At 51.8% G+C, this 14,482-nt stretch overlaps 5 non-coding genes and 7 pseudogenes across 5 annotated transcripts; all 12 read left to right on the top strand.

Annotated features, from left to right (window-relative positions):
* Positions 1–647: 647 nt before the first annotated feature.
* On the top strand, positions 648–757 carry LOC130129351 (5S ribosomal RNA; annotated as a pseudogene).
* A 699-nt stretch (positions 758–1,456) lies between these two features.
* On the top strand, positions 1,457–1,576 carry LOC130129321 (5S ribosomal RNA; annotated as a pseudogene).
* Positions 1,577–2,278: 702 nt separating this feature from the next.
* LOC130129236 (5S ribosomal RNA) lies at positions 2,279–2,398 on the top strand. The gene has a single exon (XR_008811997.1). It is a non-coding gene; the product is annotated as a 5S ribosomal RNA (ribosomal RNA).
* A 5,113-nt stretch (positions 2,399–7,511) lies between these two features.
* On the top strand, positions 7,512–7,621 carry LOC130129350 (5S ribosomal RNA; annotated as a pseudogene).
* A 701-nt stretch (positions 7,622–8,322) lies between these two features.
* On the top strand, positions 8,323–8,442 carry LOC130129310 (5S ribosomal RNA; annotated as a pseudogene).
* Positions 8,443–9,141: 699 nt separating this feature from the next.
* LOC130129229 (5S ribosomal RNA) lies at positions 9,142–9,261 on the top strand (annotated as a pseudogene).
* Positions 9,262–9,960: 699 nt separating this feature from the next.
* On the top strand, positions 9,961–10,080 carry LOC130129202 (5S ribosomal RNA). Its single transcript, XR_008811983.1, has one exon. It is a non-coding gene; the product is annotated as a 5S ribosomal RNA (ribosomal RNA).
* A 702-nt stretch (positions 10,081–10,782) lies between these two features.
* LOC130129215 (5S ribosomal RNA) lies at positions 10,783–10,902 on the top strand. Its single transcript, XR_008811995.1, has one exon. It is a non-coding gene; the product is annotated as a 5S ribosomal RNA (ribosomal RNA).
* A 699-nt stretch (positions 10,903–11,601) lies between these two features.
* Positions 11,602–11,711, top strand: LOC130129349 (5S ribosomal RNA; annotated as a pseudogene).
* A 699-nt stretch (positions 11,712–12,410) lies between these two features.
* LOC130129200 (5S ribosomal RNA) lies at positions 12,411–12,530 on the top strand. Its single transcript, XR_008811981.1, has one exon. It is a non-coding gene; the product is annotated as a 5S ribosomal RNA (ribosomal RNA).
* Positions 12,531–13,232: 702 nt separating this feature from the next.
* LOC130129224 (5S ribosomal RNA) lies at positions 13,233–13,352 on the top strand. The gene has a single exon (XR_008811996.1). It is a non-coding gene; the product is annotated as a 5S ribosomal RNA (ribosomal RNA).
* A 699-nt stretch (positions 13,353–14,051) lies between these two features.
* LOC130129348 (5S ribosomal RNA) lies at positions 14,052–14,161 on the top strand (annotated as a pseudogene).
* Positions 14,162–14,482: the final 321 nt, after the last annotated feature.

The raw sequence follows: 14,482 nt of genomic DNA, 5'->3' as shown, positions 1-14,482 counted from the left end.
TTCCAATTGAAAAATCTGACGTATAGGTGAAACCAGACAAACATTTGGGTCAGAAACCAGTAAAAAGTCTTCTCAATTTCTGTATCTTAGTTAGCTTTATGTCACAGCCTCTCGCCCTCGACATCAAAGCGTTCGCGGTCACAGCCTCTCGCCCTTGACATCAAAGCGTTTGCCCCTGACACCTGCTGACCCCCCCTGTCAGAGCCTCTCTCCCTGGACTTGCCTTGACAACTAAGCGTTCGCTGTCACAGCCTCTCGCCCTTGACATCAACGCGCTCATCACCCTTAAAAAGCCTCCACTATGGTCCAGTCTTGGCTGGAACGTCGCCTTTCATGGACTTCTGCCTGCCTGCCTGCTTGCCTACCTGCCACTGAGCCGACTCCTGCTCTACCCGTGAGATCGGTTACTTCAATAAAAAGTTGATTCTTCCCTTACCTGGTTGTGCCGTCTGCTTTTGGGTTCGCTCCTGATACGTGACACTTTAAGTCATATTTTTACATTACAAACGTGACTTCTTGGACAGCAAAAGCGATAGGATGTGATGGAGTTTGTCATAAGATGAAAGTGGTGAAACAAGCTGACAACAGAAACAAGAAGGTCGGCGGCCAACTCATCTATGAAAAAGCTGCAAGACTCAAGCTTGACGGCTTACGGCCATACCAGCCTGATATCGCCCGATCTCGGAAGCTAAAGTAAGGTCGGGCCTGGTTAGTACCTGGATGGGAGACCGCCTGGGAATACCAGGTGCTGTAAGCCTTTTATTCCGCCCTACGATCATCTCAAAGTACTTTGATTTTCTTTTACTGAATTCCAATTGAAAAATCTGACGTATAGGTGAAACCAGACAAACATTTGGGTCAGAAACCAGTAAAAAGTCTTCTCAATGGCTGTATCTTAGTTAGCTTTATGTCACAGCCTCTCGCCCTCGACATCAAAGCGTTCGCGGTCACAGCCTCTCGCCCTTGACATCAAAGCGTTTGCCCCTGACACCTGCTGACCCCCCCTGTCAGAGCCTCTCTCCCTGGACTTGCCTTGACAACTAAGCGTTCGCTGTCACAGCCTCTCGCCCTTGACATCAACGCGATCATCACCCTTAAAAAGCCTCCACTATGGTCCAGTCTTGGCTGGAACGTCGCCTTTCATGGACTTCTGCCTGCCTGCCTGCTTGCCTACCTGCCACTGAGCCGACTCCTGCTCTACCCGTGAGATCGGTTACTTCAATAAAAAGTTGATTCTTCCCTTACCTGGTTGTGCCGTCTGCTTTTGGGTTCGCTCCTGATACGTGACACTTTAAGTCATATTTTTAAATTACAAACGTGACTTCTTGGACAGCAAAAGCGATAGGATGTGATGGAGTTTGTCATAAGATGAAAGTGGTGAAACAGGCTGACAACAGAAACAAGAAGGTCGGCGGCCAACTCATCTATGAAAAAGCTGCAAGACTCAAGCTTGACGGCTTACGGCCATACCAGCCTGACATCGACCGATCTCGTCCGATCTCGGAAGCTAAAGTAAGGTCGGGCCTGGTTAGTACCTGGATGGGAGACCGCCTGTGAATACCAGATGCTGTAAGCCTTTTATTCCGCCCTACGATCATCTCAAAGTACTTTGATTTTCTTTTACTGAATTCCAATTGAAAAATCTGACGTATAGGTGAAACCAGACAAACATTTGGGTCAGAAACCAGTAAAAAGTCTTCTCAATGGCTGTATCTTAGTTAGCTTTATGTCACAGCCTCTCGCCCTCGACATCAAAGCGTTCGCGGTCACAGCCTCTCGCCCTTGACATCAAAGCGTTTGCCTCTGACACCTGCTGACCCCCCCTGTCACAGCCTCTCTCCCTGGACTTGCCTTGACATCTAAGCGTTCGCTGTCACAGCCTCTCGCCCTTGACATCAACGCGATCATCACCCTTAAAAAGCCTCCACTGTGGTCCAGTCTTGGCTGGAACGTCGCCTTTCATGGACTTCTGCCTGCTTGTCTGCCTGCTTGCCTACCTGCCACTGAGCCGACTCCTGCTCTACCCGTGAGATCGGTTACTTCAATAACGACTTGATTCTCCCTTACCTGGTTGTCCCGTCTGCTTTTGGGTTCGTTCCTGATACGTGACACTTTAAGTCATATTTTTAAATTACAAACGTGACTTCTTGGACAGCAAAAGCGATAGGATGTGATGGAGTTTTTCATAAGATGAAAGTGGGGAAACAAGCTGCCAACAGAAAGAAGAAGGTCGGCGGCCAAATCATCTATGAAAAAGCTGCAAGACTCAAGCTTGACGGCTTACGGCCATACCAGCCTGATAACGCCCGATCTCGTCCGATCTCGGAAGCTAAAGCAAGGTCGGGCCTGGTTAGTACCTGGATGGGAGACCGCCTGGGAATACCAGGTGCTGTAAGCCTTTTATTCCGCCCTACGATCATCTCAAAGTACTTTGATTTTCTTTTACTGAATTCCAATTGAAAAATCTGACGTATAGGTGAAACCAGACAAACATTTGGGTCAGAAACCAGTAAAAAGTCTTCTCAATGGCTGTATCTTAGTTAGCTTTATGTCACAGCCTCTCGCCCTCGACATCAAAGCGTTCGCGGTCACAGCCTCTCGCCCTTGACATCAAAGCGTTTGCCCCTGACACCTGCTGACCCCCCCTGTCAGAGCCTCTCTCCCTGGACTTGCCTTGACAACTAAGCGTTCGCTGTCACAGCCTCTCGCCCTTGACATCAACGCGATCATCACCCTTAAAAAGCCTCCACTATGGTCCAGTCTTGGCTGGAACGTCGCCTTTCATGGACTTCTGCCTGCCTGCCTGCTTGCCTACCTGCCACTGAGCCGACTCCTACTCTACCCGTGAGATCGGTTACTTTGTAGAGCCGAAGGAACGGAGAAGACCGTAGGTTCACACTTTAGCCGTGTAGGCAACTTTCTTTAATCCACGGTAAATCAGAGAGCAACCAAACCACAGCTCGACTGAGCGGAGGTGGCAAGAATAATCAGAAAACTGGCTGGACAACCATAACTTAACCCTGCGTTAACCTGCCAGGGCAACCATGACTTAACCCTTAGTTCCTGGGTTGAATTCTGTCCCCAATACGTGTCCACCACATGAGCCCCCCCAGAATTCGCCCTAGTAATCGAAGTCAGGCAGGCGCGGGGGGACAACAGGCCGTCCGCGGCGGCTCCGGATAACAGGGGCCGGAGTGTCTCTGGGAGGCATTGACGCGGGCCTGTGGAGGTCGGCCTGAGGAGCAGAAGAGGCAGCTCGGGCCTCCACGGGGGGAGGAGGCGGAGCCGGGGGACGACCGCGACGAGGAGGTTGGGCTAACTCCAACGGCTGCGTCAAGTCCAGGTGTGCGGGTTTAACTCGGTCCACTGAAACATGCTCGGCCGTGCCCCCAAAATCCACCACCAGGTGCTTAGTTCCCCGTTCCAGGACGCGGAAGGGGCCGTCATAAGGGGGTTGCAGAGGGGGGCGGTGTGCGTCGTGACGGATGAACACGTAGTCCGCTGACTGCAGACCTGGGGGCACCTGGGACACCGGCGCGCCGTGTTGGGCGGTAGGGACGGGTGTGAAAGCTCTGACCCCGTCCAGCAAGGAGGCTCGTTGGTCCACAGCTGACCAGGGACGCGTTGCATTGGGCATGAAATCGCCTGGGACTCGCAGCGGCGTGCCGTACACCAGCTCCGCAGAGGAGGCTTGTAGGTCTTCCTTCGGGGCGGTCCGCAGGCCCAGCATGACCCATGGGAGCTTGTCGACCCAGTTGCAGTCCTTGAGAGTAGCCCGAAGCGCAGCCTTCATGGACCGGTGGAAGCGCTCACATAGGCCGTTCGCCTGAGGGTGGTAGGCGGTAGTGCGATGAAGCTTGACGCCCAGAGCCTCACCCACAGCACTCCATAGCTCTGAGGTAAACTGTGGCCCGCGGTCAGATGAAAGGTCGGAAGGCGTACCGAAACGTGAGACCCACGACCCAATAAAAGCCCGGGCCACATCAGCAGACGTCGTGGATGCCAGGGGAACAGCTTCAGGCCAGCGCGTAGTCCTGTCCACCACAGTGAAGAGGTAGGTGAACCCATGGGAGGGGGGTAGGGGACCAACCAGGTCGACGTGGACATGGTCAAATCGTCTCTCCGGCACTGCGAAGCGTTCCAGGGGCGCCTTAATGTGGCGGTGTATCTTAGCCCGCTGACAGGCAACACACGAGTCGGCCCACGCTTTCACGTCTCTCTTAAGTCCCTCCCACACAAACTTAGCAGAGGTCAGGCGCACGGATGGCTTACCGCCTGGATGAGAGAGGCCGTGCACAGCTTCAAATACGGGGCGTCTCCAGCTGTGCGGGACGATGGGCCTGGGCTGTCCTGTGGAGACGTCACACAGGAGGGTGGCACCTGTGTCGCTGAAAGGAACGTCCTGCAGGCGGAGCCCCGTGTCGGAGGCCCGGAGACGGAGGATGCTCGGGTCCGTGGCCTGGTCAACGGCCATCTGTGCATAGTCAAGGCCTAGGTGGACCGCTCCAATCACTGCCCTAGAGAGGCAGTCAGCTACCTGGTTAGACTTACCAGCGACGTGCTGGATGTCGGTAGTGAATTCCGAAATGTAGGAGAGTTGTCGCTGCTGGCGAGCGGACCATGGCTCGGCCGTCTTGGACATGGCAAACGTGAGGGGCTTGTGGTCCACGTACGCAGTAAACTCGCGGCCCTCTAGCAGGAAACGGAAATGCCGGACAGCGAGCCAGAGACCGAGGAGTTCCCTGTCAAAAGTACTATACTTGCGCTCTCGGGGTGTAAGCTGGCGACTGAAAAAGGCCAAAGGCTGCCAAGCCCCCCCCACCCACTGTTCGTGAACCGCACCAACAGCATAGTCCGATGCATCCGTGGTTATGGAAATAGGCGCTGTAGGTGAAGGATGCGCTAGCAGGGTAGCCTGGGAGAGCGCAGCTTTAGTCTCGGTGAACGCACGGTCCCGCTCTGCTGTCCAGTCGACCGCCTGGTTGGGGGACATGCCTTTCAGCGCCTCGTACAGTGGCCGGATGATAAAGGCGGCTCGGGGAATGAAGCGGTGGTAGAATGTCACCATCCCGATGAACTCCCTGAGCGCACGAGCTGTTTGGGGGCGCGGAAAGGCCGCCACCGCTTCCACCTTTGAGGGCAGGGGGACTGCCCCGTCCCCAGTGATGCGATGCCCGAGGAAATCAATGGCTGTCAGCCCGAACCGGCACTTCGCCGGGTTGACGATCAGCCCATGCTGGCTGAGGCGTGTGAAGAGGGCATGAAGATGGGACAGGTGTTCTTCCTTGGAGGCGCTGGCGATGAGTATGTCGTCCAAATAGACGAAGAGGAAAGGAAGGCCACGGAGCACTGAATCCATCAGCCGCTGAAAGGACTGGGCCGCGTTTTTGAGTCCAAATGGCATTCGTAGGAATTCAAATAGGCCGAATGGGGTAGTCACCGCTGTCTTGGGGATGTCTGAGGGGTGCACGGGAACTTGATGATAACCACGGACCAGGTCGACTTTTGAGAAGACGCATTTGCCAGACAGGTTTGCAGAAAAGTCCTGGATATGCGGGACAGGATAGCGGTCGGGCGTGGTGGCGTCATTTAGTCGGCGGTAGTCCCCGCATGGGCGCCAACCTCCATCAGGCTTAGCGACGATGTGGAGTGGGGACGCCCACGGGCTGTCAGAGCGGCGGATGATCCCCATGCGTTCCAGGTGCTCGAACTCAGACTTGGCAATGGCGAGTTTGGCGGGGTCGAGACGCCTGGCTCTGGCGTAGACCGGGGGCCCCTTCGTAGCAATGTGATGCTCCACCCCATGCTTAGCGGTGGGTGCAGAGAAGGTAGGCTGGGTGAGGTCAGGGAACTCAGCGAGGAGGCGGGTGAACTTGTCTGCCTCTGAGAGAGAGTTGGCTAGACCTGCATAGGCCGCTTCCCTCCGCGTACATGCGAAGGAGGAGAAGGTTAAGGCATCGACCAGACGGCTGTTCTGAATGTCCACTAGCAAACCGTAAGCGCACAAAAAATCAGCTCCGAGGAGGGGAAGCGTTACATTGGCCATGACGAACTCCCACGTGAAACGTTGTCCACCAAAACACAGTTCTACAGACCGCACGCCGTAGGTGTGGATAGGGCTGCCGTCAGCCGTCGCCAACTGGGGGCCCCGCTCCCCGCCCATGATGTCGACGTCAGTAGCAGGGAGCACGCTTCTCTGTGCGCCCGTGTCACAAAGAAATCGCCGACCGGAGATGGTGTCGAGGATGAAGAGTAGCCTGCTCGTATCGCCAACACTCATGGCCACTACTGAGTGTTGGCCCTCTCGTTTCCCGTCGGCCTGTAGTTGCAGGGGGAACGGCACCGTTTAGCTTTCACACCAAATCGAGCGTGGTACATACAGAGTCCAGAGGGCTTGTAGCGGTCTGATGCTGTGGCGCCACCGTCGGGCCACGCCCGCGATGTCGGCGGGGGGCCAGTGAAGGTAGGAGCCAGCACCCCGGCAGGGGAGGAACGTTGTGTAGCGACGAAGAATCGGTCAGCCTCCTTTGCCAGCTCACGGGGATCAGTGATGGTGGAGTTAGCGAGCGCAGTCTGGACGTGGGGCGGCATGTTGCGCAGAAACAGCTCCATAAACAGGAAACATGGCTTTTCTTGACCCAGTAGGTTTAACATCCTGCTCATTAGCTCCGATGGTTTGCCATCTCCCAAGCCCTGAATTGCGAAGAGGCGACGTGCTCTCTCCGTTGTTGACAGTTCAAAAGTTTCAAGGAGGAGATGTTTAAGTGCGGCGTATTTACCATCGGCCGGTGGGTTGTTGATGAAACCGCTTATCCTGGAAGCCGTAGCGCACCCCAGCGCTGCCAATACGTAGTAGTACCTGGTCTCGTCTGCTGTTATGTCTCTGAGCGCGAACTGTGCCTCAGCCTGCGCGAACCATGTAGCCGCGGAAGACTCCCAAAACTCCGGCAGTTTAATTGCAACGGCGTTCGTAGCCATAATGTGTGTGGTTTCAGAAAACTTATCCGAAAACCGACGTCGGGGTCACCAGTGTAGAGCCGAAGGAACGGAGAAGACCGTAGGTTCACACTTTAGCCGTGTAGGCAACTTTCTTTAATCCACGGTAAATCAGAGAGCAACCAAACCACAGCTCGACTGAGCGGAGGTGGCAAGAATAATCAGAAAACTGGCTGGACAACCATAACTTAACCCTGCGTTAACCTGCCAGGGCAACCATGACTTAACCCTTAGTTCCTGGGTTGAATTCTGTCCCCAATACGTGTCCACCACAACTTCAATAAAAAGTTGATTCTTCCCTTACCTGGTTGTGCCGTCTGCTTTTGGGTTCGCTCCTGATACGTGACACTTTAAGTCATATTTTTACATTACAAACGTGACTTCTTGGACAGCAAAAGCGATAGGATGTGATGGAGTTTGTCATAAGATGAAAGTGGTGAAACAATCTGACAACAGAAAGAAGAAGGTCGGCGGCCAACTCATCTATGAAAAAGCTGCAAGACTCAAGCTTGACGGCTTACGGCCATACCAGCCTGATATCGCCCGATCTCGGAAGCTAAAGTAAGGTCGGGCCTGGTTAGTACCTGGATGGGAGACCGCCTGGGAATACCAGGTGCTGTAAGCCTTTTATTCAGCCCTACGATCATCTCAAAGTACTTTGATTTTCTTTTACTGAATTCAAATTGAAAAATCTGACGTATAGGTGAAACCAGACAAACATTTGGGTCAGAAACCAGTAAAAAGTCTTCTCAATGGCTGTATCTTAGTTAGCTTTATGTCACAGCCTCTCGCCCTCGACATCAAAGCGTTCGCGGTCACAGCCTCTCGCCCTTGACATCAAAGCGTTTGCCCCTGACACCTGCTGACCCCCCTGTCACAGCCTCTCTCCCTGGACTTGCCTTGACATCTAAGCGTTCGCTGTCACAGCCTCTCGCCCTTGACATCAACGCGATCATCACCCTTAAAAAGCCTCCACTGTGGTCCAGTCTTGGCTGGAACGTCGCCTTTCATGGACTTCTGCCTGCTTGCCTGCCTGCTTGCCTACCTGCCACTGAGCCGACTCCTGCTCTACCCGTGAGATCGGGTACTTCAATAACGACTTGATTCTCCCTTACGTGGTTGTCCCGTCTGCTTTTGGGTTCGTTCCTGATACGTGACACTTTAAGTCATATTTTTAAATTACAAACGTGACTCCTTGGACAGCAAAAGCGATAGGATGTGATGGAGTTTGTCATAAGATGAAAGTGGGGAAACAAGCTGCCAACAGAAAGAAGAAGGTCGGCGGCCAACTCATCTATGAAAAAGCTGCAAGACTCAAGCTTGACGGCTTACGGCCATACCAGCCTGATAACGCCCGATCTCGTCCGATCTCGGAAGCTAAAGTAAGGTCCGGCCTGGTTAGTACCTGGATGGGAGACCGCCTGGGAATACCAGGTGCAGTAAGCCTTTTATTCCGCCCTACGATCATCTCAAAGTACTTTGATTTTCTTTTACTGAATTCCAATTGAAAAATCTGACGTATAGGTGAAACCAGACAAACATTTGGGTCAGAAACCAGTAAAAAGTCTTCTCAATGGCTGTATCTTAGTTAGCTTTATGTCACAGCCTCTCGCCCTCGACATCAAAGCGTTCGCGGTCACAGCCTCTCGCCCTTGACATCAAAGCGTTTGCCCCTGACACCTGCTGACCCCCCCTGTCAGAGCCTCTCTCCCTGGACTTGCCTTGACAACTAAGCGTTCGCTGTCACAGCCTCTCGCCCTTGACATCAACGCGATCATCACCCTTAAAAAGCCTCCACTATGGTCCAGTCTTGGCTGGAACGTCGCCTTTCATGGACTTCTGCCTGCCTGCCTGCTTGCCTACCTGCCACTGAGCCGACTCCTGCTCTACCCGTGAGATCGGTTACTTCAATAAAAAGTTGATTCTTCCCTTACCTGGTTGTGCCGTCTGCTTTTGGGTTCGCTCCTGATACGTGACACTTTAAGTCATATTTTTACATTACAAACGTGACTTCTTGGACAGCAAAAGCGATAGGATGTGATGGAGTTTGTCATAAGATGAAAGTGGTGAAACAAGCTGACAACAGAAACAAGAAGGTCGGCGGCCAACTCATCTATGAAAAAGCTGCAAGACTCAAGTTTGACGGTTTACGGCCATACCAGCCTGATATCGCCCGATCTCGTCCGATCTCGGAAGCTAAAGTAAGGTCGGGCCTGGTTAGTACCTGGATGGGAGACCGCCTGGGAATACCAGGTGCTGTAAGCCTTTTATTCAGCCCTACGATCATCTCAAAGTACTTTGATTTTCTTTTACTGAATTCCAATTGAAAAATCTGACGTATAGGTGAAACCAGACAAACATTTGGGTCAGAAACCAGTAAAAAGTCTTCTCAATTTCTGTATCTTAGTTAGCTTTATGTCACAGCCTCTCGCCCTCGACATCAAAGCGTTCGCGGTCACAGCCTCTCGCCCTTGACATCAAAGCGTTTGCCCCTGACACCTGCTGACCCCCCCTGTCAGAGCCTCTCTCCCTGGACTTGCCTTGACAACTAAGCGTTCGCTGTCACAGCCTCTCGCCCTTGACATCAACGCGATCATCACCCTTAAAAAGCCTCCACTATGGTCCAGTCTTGGCTGGAACGTCGCCTTTCATGGACTTCTGCCTGCCTGCCTGCTTGCCTACCTGCCACTGAGCCGACTCCTGCTCTACCCGTGATATCGGTTACTTCAATAAAAAGTTGATTCTTCCCTTACCTGGTTGTGCCGTCTGCTTTTGGGTTCGCTCCTGATACGTGACACTTTAAGTCATATTTTTACATTACAAACGTGACTTCTTGGACAGCAAAAGCGATAGGATGTGATGGAGTTTGTCATAAGATGAAAGTGGTGAAACAAGCTGCCAACAGAAAGAAGAAGGTCGGCGGCCAACTCATCTATGAAAAAGCTGCAAGACTCAAGCTTGACGGCTTACGGCCATACCAGCCTGATATCGCCCGATCTCGTCCGATCTCGGAAGCTAAAGTAAGGTCGGGCCTGGTTAGTACCTGGATGGGAGACCGCCTGGGAATACCAGGTGCTGTAAGCCTTTTATTCCGCCCTACGATCATCTCAAAGTACTTTGATTTTCTTTTACTGAATTCCAATTGAAAAATCTGACGTATAGGTGAAACCAGACAAACATTTGGGTCAGAAACCAGTAAAAAGTCTTCTCAATGGCTGTATCTTAGTTAGCTTTATGTCACAGCCTCTCGCCCTCGACATCAAAGCGTTCGCGGTCACAGCCTCTCGCCCTTGACATCAAAGCGTTTGCCCCTGACACCTGCTGACCCCCCCTGTCACAGCCTCTCTCCCTGGACTTGCCTTGACATCTAAGCGTTCGCTGTCACAGCCTCTCGCCCTTGACATCAACGCGATCATCACCCTTAAAAAGCCTCCACTGTGGTCCAGTCTTGGCTGGAACGTCGCCTTTCATGGACTTCTGCCTGCTTGTCTGCCTGCTTGCCTACCTGCCACTGAGCCGACTCCTGCTCTACCCGTGAGATCGGTTACTTCAATAACGACTTGATTCTCCTTTACCTGGTTGTCCCGTCTGCTTTTGGATTCGTTCCTGATACGTGACACTTTAAGTCATATTTTTAAATTACAAACGTGACTCCTTGGACAGCAAAAGCGATAGGATGTGATGGAGTTTGTCATAAGATGAAAGTGGGGAAACAAGCTGCCAACAGAAAGAAGAAGGTCGGCGGCCAAATCATCTATGAAAAAGCTGCAAGACTCAAGCTCGACGGCTTACGGCCATACCAGCCTGATAACGCCCGATCTCGTCCGATCTCGGAAGCTAAAGCAAGGTCGGGCCTGGTTAGTACCTGGATGAGAGACCGCCTGGGAATACCAGGTGCTGTAAGCCTTTTATTCCGCCCTACGATCATCTCAAAGTACTTTGATTTTCTTTTACTGAATTCCAATTGAAAAATCTGACGTATAGGTGAAACCAGACAAACATTTGGGTCAGAAACCAGTAAAAAGCCTTCTCAATGGCTGTATCTTAGTTAGCTTTATGTCACAGCCTCTCGCCCTCGACATCAAAGCGTTCGCGGTCACAGCCTCTCGCCCTTGACATCAAAGCGTTTGCCCCTGACACCTGCTGACCCCCCCTGTCAGAGCCTCTCTCCCTGGACTTGCCTTGACAACTAAGCGTTCGCTGTCACAGCCTCTCGCCCTTGACATCAACGCGATCATCACCCTTAAAAAGCCTCCACTATGGTCCAGTCTTGGCTGGAACGTCGCCTTTCATGGACTTCTGCCTGCCTGCCTGCTTGCCTACCTGCCACTGAGCCGACTCCTACTCTACCCGTGAGATCGGTTACTTCAATAAAAAGTTGATTCTTCCCTTACCTGGTTGTGCCGTCTGCTTTTGGGTTCGCTCCTGATACGTGACACTTTAAGTCATATTTTTCCATTACAAAAGTGACTTCTTGGACAGCAAAAGCGATAGGATGTGATGGAGTTTGTCATAAGATGAAAGTGGTGAAACAAGCTGACAACAGAAACAAGAAGGTCGGCGGCCAACTCATCTATGAAAAAGCTGCAAGACTCAAGCTTGACGGCTTACGGCCATACCAGCCTGATATCGCCCGATCTCGGAAGCTAAAGTAAGGTCGGGCCTGGTTAGTACCTGGATGGGAGACCGCCTGGGAATACCAGGTGCTGTAAGCCTTTTATTCAGCCCTACGATCATCTCAAAGTACTTTGATTTTCTTTTACTGAATTCCAATTGAAAAATCTGACGTATAGGTGAAACCAGACAAACATTTGGGTCAGAAACCAGTAAAAAGTCTTCTCAATTTCTGTATCTTAGTTAGCTTTATGTCACAGCCTCTCGCCCTCGACATCAAAGCGTTCGCGGTCACAGCCTCTCGCCCTTGACATCAAAGCGTTTGCCCCTGACACCTGCTGACCCCCCCTGTCACAGCCTCTCTCCCTGGACTTGCCTTGACAACTAAGCGTTCGCTGTCACAGCCTCTCGCCCTTGACATCAACGCGATCATCACCCTTAAAAAGCCTCCACTATGGTCCAGTCTTGGCTGGAACGTCGCCTTTCATGGACTTCTGCCTGCCTGCCTGCTTGCCTACCTGCCACTGAGCCGACTCCTGCTCTACCCGTGAGATCGGTTACTTCAATAAAAAGTTGATTCTTCCCTTACCTGGTTGTGCCGTCTGCTTTTGGGTTCGCTCCTGATACGTGACACTTTAAGTCATATTTTTACATTACAAACGTGACTTCTTGGACAGCAAAAGCGATAGGATGTGATGGAGTTTGTCATAAGATGAAAGTGGTGAAACAAGCTGCCAACAGAAAGAAGAAGGTCGGCGGCCAACTCATCTATGAAAAAGCTGCAAGACTCAAGCTTGACGGCTTACGGCCATACCAGCCTGATATCGCCCGATCTCGTCCGATCTCGGAAGCTAAAGTAAGGTCGGGCCTGGTTAGTACCTGGATGGGAGACCGCCTGGGAATACCAGGTGCTGTAAGCCTTTTATTCCGCCCTACGATCATCTCAAAGTACTTTGATTTTCTTTTACTGAATTCCAATTGAAAAATCTGACGTATAGGTGAAACCAGACAAACATTTGGGTCAGAAACCAGTAAAAAGTCTTCTCAATGGCTGTATCTTAGTTAGCTTTATGTCACAGCCTCTCGCCCTCGACATCAAAGCGTTCGCGGTCACAGCCTCTCGCCCTTGACATCAAAGCGTTTGCCCCTGACACCTGCTGACCCCCCCTGTCACAGCCTCTCTCCCTGGACTTGCCTTGACATCTAAGCGTTCGCTGTCACAGCCTCTCGCCCTTGACATCAACGCGATCATCACCCTTAAAAAGCCTCCACTGTGGTCCAGTCTTGGCTGGAACGTCGCCTTTCATGGACTTCTGCCTGCTTGTCTGCCTGCTTGCCTACCTGCCACTGAGCCGACTCCTGCTCTACCCGTGAGATCGGTTACTTCAATAACGACTTGATTCTCCTTTACCTGGTTGTCCCGTCTGCTTTTGGATTCGTTCCTGATACGTGACACTTTAAGTCATATTTTTAAATTACAAACGTGACTCCTTGGACAGCAAAAGCGATAGGATGTGATGGAGTTTGTCATAAGATGAAAGTGGGGAAACAAGCTGCCAACAGAAAGAAGAAGGTCGGCGGCCAAATCATCTATGAAAAAGCTGCAAGACTCAAGCTCGACGGCTTACGGCCATACCAGCCTGATAACGCCCGATCTCGTCCGATCTCGGAAGCTAAAGCAAGGTCGGGCCTGGTTAGTACCTGGATGGGAGACCGCCTGGGAATACCAGGTGCTGTAAGCCTTTTATTCCGCCCTACGATCATCTCAAAGTACTTTGATTTTCTTTTACTGAATTCCAATTGAAAAATCTGACGTATAGGTGAAACCAGACAAACATTTGGGTCAGAAACCAGTAAAAAGTCTTCTCAATGGCTGTATCTTAGTTAGCTTTATGTCACAGCCTCTCGCCCTCGACATCAAAGCGTTCGCGGTCACAGCCTCTCGCCCTTGACATCAAAGCGTTTGCCCCTGACACCTGCTGACCCCCCCTGTCAGAGCCTCTCTCCCTGGACTTGCCTTGACAACTAAGCGTTCGCTGTCACAGCCTCTCGCCCTTGACATCAACGCGATCATCACCCTTAAAAAGCCTCCACTATGGTCCAGTCTTGGCTGGAACGTCGCCTTTCATGGACTTCTGCCTGCCTGCCTGCTTGCCTACCTGCCACTGAGCCGACTCCTACTCTACCCGTGAGATCGGTTACTTCAATAAAAAGTTGATTCTTCCCTTACCTGGTTGTGCCGTCTGCTTTTGGGTTCGCTCCTGATACGTGACACTTTAAGTCATATTTTTACATTACAAACGTGACTTCTTGGACAGCAAAAGCGATAGGATGTGATGGAGTTTGTCATAAGATGAAAGTGGTGAAACAAGCTGACAACAGAAACAAGAAGGTCGGCGGCCAACTCATCTATGAAAAAGCTGCAAGACTCAAGCTTGACGGCTTACGGCCATACCAGCCTGATATCGCCCGATCTCGGAAGCTAAAGTAAGGTCGGGCCTGGTTAGTACCTGGATGGGAGACCGCCTGGGAATACCAGGTGCTGTAAGCCTTTTATTCAGCCCTACGATCATCTCAAAGTACTTTGATTTTATTTTACTGAATTCCAATTGAAAAATCTGACGTATAGGTGAAACCAGACAAACATTTGGGTCAGAAACCAGTAAAAAGTCTTCTCAATTTCTGTATCTTAGTTAGCTTTATGTCACAGCCTCTCGCCCTCGACATCAAAGCGTTCGCGGTCACAGCCTCTCGCCCTTGACATCAAAGCGTTTGCCCCTGACACCTGCTGACCCCCCCTGTCAGAGCCTCTCTCCCTGGACTTGCCTTGACAACTAAGCGATCGCTGTCACAGCCTCTCGCCCTTGACATC

Source organism: Lampris incognitus, chromosome 18 (genome assembly GCF_029633865.1).
Source record: "Lampris incognitus isolate fLamInc1 chromosome 18, fLamInc1.hap2, whole genome shotgun sequence".
Taxonomy (NCBI): domain Eukaryota; kingdom Metazoa; phylum Chordata; class Actinopteri; order Lampriformes; family Lampridae; genus Lampris; species Lampris incognitus.
The sequence above is the reverse complement of the archived record's forward strand: the minus strand, read 5'-3'. Positions and strand labels throughout refer to the sequence as shown.